Below are 6148 nucleotides of genomic sequence, written 5' to 3'. Positions count from 1 at the left end.
GGGTTCGTAAAAATACTGGGGAATGAGGAAGGAAAATATTGAGGTGTAAACCCGGTGGCTAATGTGCTCTTATCATTATTCAACTTTTGTGATAAATTTGTCTAGACGCGGGGTTTATCTGTCTTAAATTTCGAGAGCATGTGGTGGACGATTTTGGTTTGGGAAATTAGATGTGGCGAGAGGAAGACATCGGATTACCCAAATTTTCAATTTCTTGTAAAATTTTTCATTAATTCCATCATTTTATTAATGATAAATTAAAATTAATACTGAAAATAGAACTTAATCAAAATAAACAATTACCCATCTTCAATCGTCAAATAAATTCGATTGTCATGATAAAATTATTTTCTGAGTGAATTGAAAATCCCAAATTTTTAATAAAATTTCAAAACTTCCAAAGTTCAAAATTGACAACTCAAAAAAATATTTAACAATGGAATTTTGAACTATCCGAAATAACCAATCTAAAAATCAAACAAACTCCCCAAAGCAACCGCCCAAATAAATAATCATCGAATATCACGAAATGTCCACTAACCTCTACGATTACCGCGTGATCTCCACCCACACCCGATTACCCCTAATTACGAGAATAAACTTAATATCGTGGAGTATCAGTGGACAAAGGCCCTCCGTATTGTAATTGCGCGGTAGGGGGGGCGGAGGGGGGAGGGGGGCGAAGTGGTAAAATACAAACGCGTAACTCGGCCATGCAATTCCTCCATACTATCTCAATTCCGTACATAGAGCACACATATAGGCACATATAAATTGGTTAAATATAGACGAAGTGCGATAACTCTTCCTCTATCCTTCTTTCTCACTCATGCCTTTGATTATCGCCCGTGCCCGTCCGACGGGAATTACAGTCGACTGCACTCGAAGAGTATGACCTCCCCCTGTCCCCCCTTGCCCCCTGTTCTCGTTTTTCATTTTTTTTTATAAGCACAACCCATTGTCTTTATCTATTCTTCCTCGATCGACACACAAGATCGGGGGAGAAGTTACTAAAAAAGGTGTGAGGGGGGAAAATTGGGGGTTGCGGGGTGTGGGGTTTCTGGGGGGTTGATGGGTGGATAATAATTTTTTTTTGAGGGTTTTCTCCTCATTTTATTGTCTAGCGGTTGAGGATCAGTTTTGCGTAATGGGTGAAATGAGTTCGGCGATATTTCGCAATTCTGAGGGGCGGGGGGAGGGTGGGGTTGATGGGAGGAACTTTTGTGAGGGGATTCTCAATTTTTTTTTTTTTTTTTTTTTTTTGAGGGATGAGGGTCGGGGTTGGATACCCCAAGTATCCAGTGGATATAGTCACGTTTGAACTCGTCCCCGGTATCGATCGTTAAGGGTGGAAACGAGAGGGTAGGAAACCACCGACGCGCTCCATTCTGATGTCTCGCCGGGGCTCGTCTCCATAGAAATTAGCCCCTGGGTTGCGTTTCCGCGATATTCCACGGAACTTACCCGGGAATTGTTGCATATGGGGTTTGTAAGGGTGATTAGGTGATTATGACGATTTTGGAGAATTTTTTCGGGTATTTTACCCTCGGGGGTGGAAATTTGGCGATGACTTTGAATTTCATTTATGGGGGTAATTTCAATATGGGGAACGCCGTTGAAAAATTTGATATATTTTTTTTTTTGGGTAATGATATGTAATCATTTGATTCGGTGAAAATTTTTGGCCATTTTTAATTAATTTTTTAGTGTTTTTCTGTAATTGTGAAAGTTGAAGAAAAATTAGAGTGCAAATTAAAATTGAGGATGCAGCAGTTGCAATTTTTATTTCGCAAGTGAAAATACAAGTTCCCCTGTGTCCGTGAGATATTTTGGGGTGCATTTCAATCGCCAATTGCCGAGTACGAAACCATTCCCAAAACACCTGTCATCAGGTGCTTTATCGGTTCTAAAAGTCAGTTCTGCACCCGTCTTTCCCTTTTATTTATTTTTTGGATTTAATATTTTTCAGTGTGAACTGACAACTAGAATAACGACACATCAGTAGGAATTTGCAATTTACGATAGGGTCAACAAAGGAAATTCGAAAATTGAGGGAAAATGTTTAGTCGCGCCTGCCAACTTTGGCAGAGTCTAAAAACACCCCCCCAAAAAAAACTGTCAGAACACAAAAACAAAATGAGTATTTTTAATCATGAAAACACTATAAAAAAAATGTCAATTTACATTTCCGGTACAATTTAAATTTTCCGTGTGAGGTGTCAAGAAAAATCCCGAAGTGAGAACTGAAAGAAAATAAAAAAAATTCACCGTCGCCTCGAAAAATCCCTTTTTTCCCGGTGTGTGCATACGTGCCGTGATATTTCATATGCCACCATTTTTCCAATAACTCATATCTGGTGGCTGGTCAGGGTCGAATCTCGATAACTCGTTCCGTCCCCGTATTTCCCCCTCCAACTCCCCACCGAATATTTTCAATTTTCCTTTTTTTTTGCATGGGATCTTTTTGTTGGGCGTCTCGTACCGTCGCAAAAGCCGTACATTCGTGCAGATCGGCGGAGTTACCGAGTACGAGCCAACAATCGAGCGAAAACCACCAGCCGACCCTATACCGACTCTCCCCCTCCTTCCCTCCCCCATCACACTCCCCCTCTCCTTCCTCTCCCCCTAACTCTTTCTCGCCCCCCCTCCTCCGATTTTCCCGTTCCCCTCACTACCACTTGCGCACCCCCTCTTTCCTCCCTTCCCTTTCTCTCTCCCTCTCTCGCTCCCTCTCTCTCGTTATCCCGTTTTGCACATGCGCGAGAGAGACCCCTTTTGGGTTTATAGTTGTACACCTCCGCCTGCCTGGTAAATTGATGTACAGAGAGCACCGAGAGGTATAAAGGACAATTCGGGTGTGATCGGTTGGAGTCGGGATCGACTCGGCTCGGTGAGAGCCCGAGAAAGAGGTCGAGTGCGCAGAGCCACGTCCTCCGGAAACGTCCGAACGCTCTTCGACCGCTCCAGGGGTGTAACACCGTTGCTACCGGTGGTAACCCCTGGGCCCCTCCCTCTCGTAAATATCGAAATATTTTTCCAATCGATCCACCTTTGTCATGAGAAATTTTCGACAAATATCCAGTGACCAATCAGAAATATTAATTGGAAATTTTTGGCTCGCGAAATTTTTGGGAATCGGGGGATTTTTCTTGCTGTCACCTTGTCCCCTTTTTTCCAATCTGTGCTACATTTTTCTTTGGAAAATTTCAATTCTCCGTTGAGATGGAAATAATTTATATGCGAATTGGGAAATACGTTGATTAAAATTATTGCAGGAAAATTGTGAAAATTGTGGACAGTGAGGGAAAATTTGAATTGAATCGAGAATTTTTGCAAATCTGATCTTTAATGAAAAATTTGAACAATTGAGAAAATAAACTCGACTCAAAATAAATCTAGAAATAAAACCGGAAAACTCAATTTTGCTCGATGAATTCCCAAAAAATATTTTTTTTTAAATCCCGAGTCTTGACTCTATATTTCATGAATGATTTCTGAAAATTCTCGTTGAATTCCATTTCAATCCACTGTAATCAGCAAATTGACTGGAAATTCTTATCACCGCGGAACCGATGCCCCATTGTCTCATCGCCCTGATAAGACATTTTTTTTCCACTTCTTGATTGATGAATCGCAATGAGAACAGTGTGCTCCAGGCGAGAGGATAAAAATAATAAAAAAAAAATAATGATTAATAAACGACCCTACCCAACGTTGACGTTTCGACCTTGGTAATAATGTATTTAAAAATGCGCATGCGCTGATTAATCTACTGGGTAGATTCGATCATCCCGGAGTCTCCAACATCTTCAGCCGTGACCCCCTGGAAAGTCGCTTTTCACTTTCATGCCCTCAGCACGTTTCACGTTATTTTCATCAATATTTAGCGAATTACATTCGTTACTTTTTCAATGGAAAGTTGGATCGACTCTTTAATGGTCATTACACTTAAACACGATATGCCTTTTTATTTCGTACGCAATTACTGCATGCGCTATTACAGAGGGTTTTGTATTTCTGGGGAGGAGAGTTTATCTCGGATATTTCTCCCTCCCTTTTCTTCCAGAAAAAGTGCGCAGTTGGGCGATTATTTGCATAAAAATTATTTTTAGCGAATGGAACTCATTCAGGGGATTGTTTTCTTTTTTCTTTCATTCTTTTTTTTTTTCGTTGAATTGATCTTGGGGACAATGGGCTCGTTGTTGGGGGGGAAAGTGGGAGGGTTTCTGGGATTAATGTGGAGACGTTGGACGGTTTATTCAGTGAGAAAAATTGAGACACGTGGAAATTCATGAGGGCACGGTCACACCGGTGACTTTCGAAATCGCGAGGAACTCACGGTTATTCATGATTAAATAATCAATTCCTTTGACGGACAGTTTTTCAGCTTTTTACTAAAATCTTTCTGGTCTCTATATCTTCAATATTCATAAAAGTTATCTGAATTACCATTGAGCAGTCATCCACGTGTTAATTACACCTGGGATTTTTGAATTCATTCGGAAAATTGCGAATCAAATACAGAGGATTTTTCCTCAGATTGGGGAAATACTTTCCTCTAAACTTCCCTATTCTCTCTGACTTTCTCCGCTCTTCCTCGAGAAATCATGAGGTGTAATCACCTCTTCTCACGTCTTTCCTTCGAATTTCTCAGATGAAAATTGGCGAATTTAAATGGCGTCCCCCCTTTAAACTCGACAATCACAAGCGAAAACTCGCAGATAACTCGTGAGCTCCACGAAAGAAAAAAATGCGATAATTCCAAATGAAAAATTTATCATTCCAAATGCCACTGAATCTCCATTTCTCATTCTCTCCCGCTCAACATTTTTATTTCTGCATTGTCAACTCTGTTTAGTCTTATCACTCGTACGGAAAATATATACCATTCGCTCTCTCATCCACCAACGGAGAGGAGAGTATTCGCACTCCCCCCTGAATTCTTTATCCCCCCTCTGAAAAAAAAAGAGAGAAAAAAAAAAGAAGCAAGTACAGAAAGCGTTTAAAGTAGGCAGCAATGCCTGGGGGCCAGAGTAAGGATGTGAAAAAAAAATTCAATACGAATTCCCATCCACATCCTCACCGAAGCCCTTCCCCAGGAAAATCATCTCCAACGAGGTCAAACCCCCGAAAAAATCCCCAAAAATCCCCAGATATTTTCCTTCCCCGTAGTAGTCGCACCCCAGCCGGAGGAAAAGAATAAAAAAAAAAGTGAAAAGCCAGAGTGAGCGAACATGGGAAGTTCTCATTTCAACCCGTCAGCTGGTTTAAGCGCCTAGCAACCCAGGGCCCCTCGATCACCTCTCTACACCCCTGCTTGTAAAAGGCCACGATATCACCCGATTCACTCCGACTCCATCCGATCACAACACTCGGTTGAATCCCCGAGTTACATTCGGAGAGGCACGAACACCAGCTATTAACCGAACACCACGAACCGGCCGGTCAGCTGTAAGCCGAGCCGCCTGACTGCCATCCGAAAAGAGCCGGTTGTACGTAAAAAAAAACACTCATCCCCATCGAAATAAATAAAATAAAAAAAACGAAAAACAATACCAAATAAATTCCCTCAACGAAATACACCGCAATCCCCCAAAAACACCCCTCAGCACTCGAAAAATCCCCGAGAAATGCCAAAGTGGTAGCAGTCGGTGTGAAAATCCCCCGAGCGATAAATTCAACAGCAAACGCATACCCCACGTTTTTCATCACCTAACCACCAGTTTGATAAAAATAAAAATTGATAATCGGTATAGAACAATCCGGTGTTGTACATCGGAGGAGAGGAGAAAAAGAGTGTGTGAGAGGGAAATAATAAAGAAGAAAATAAAAAAAAAAAGAGTCGACTATAAAGACAAGAAAGGAACGGAGTAAACGAGCGCTGCGCCCGGTTGATGGGGGAGGTGGTCGGGAGGGGATTTTGAGTGGGTGAGGGAGAGGGTAAGGGGGTGGGGAGGAGGTAGAGGGGGTATTGGGTGAGGGGGAGGGTTTTATGGGTGTGAGTGAGAGGGGATTGGTGGTGAACGGAGGAAAGAGTGAGAAAAAAGGAGGGATAGCGTGAAGCGGCTGTGATCGCGAAGCTGGCAGTTCTCGTCGGTCGACCTCGGCACACGGTTCACAAGTGGATGGGCTCCGGGTTTTGATGGTG

Source organism: Fopius arisanus, unplaced genomic scaffold (assembly GCF_000806365.1).
Source record: "Fopius arisanus strain USDA-PBARC FA_bdor unplaced genomic scaffold, ASM80636v1 scaffold00062, whole genome shotgun sequence".
NCBI classification, from domain to species: Eukaryota; Metazoa; Arthropoda; class Insecta; order Hymenoptera; family Braconidae; genus Fopius; species Fopius arisanus.
This window is presented reverse-complemented; position numbering follows the sequence as displayed.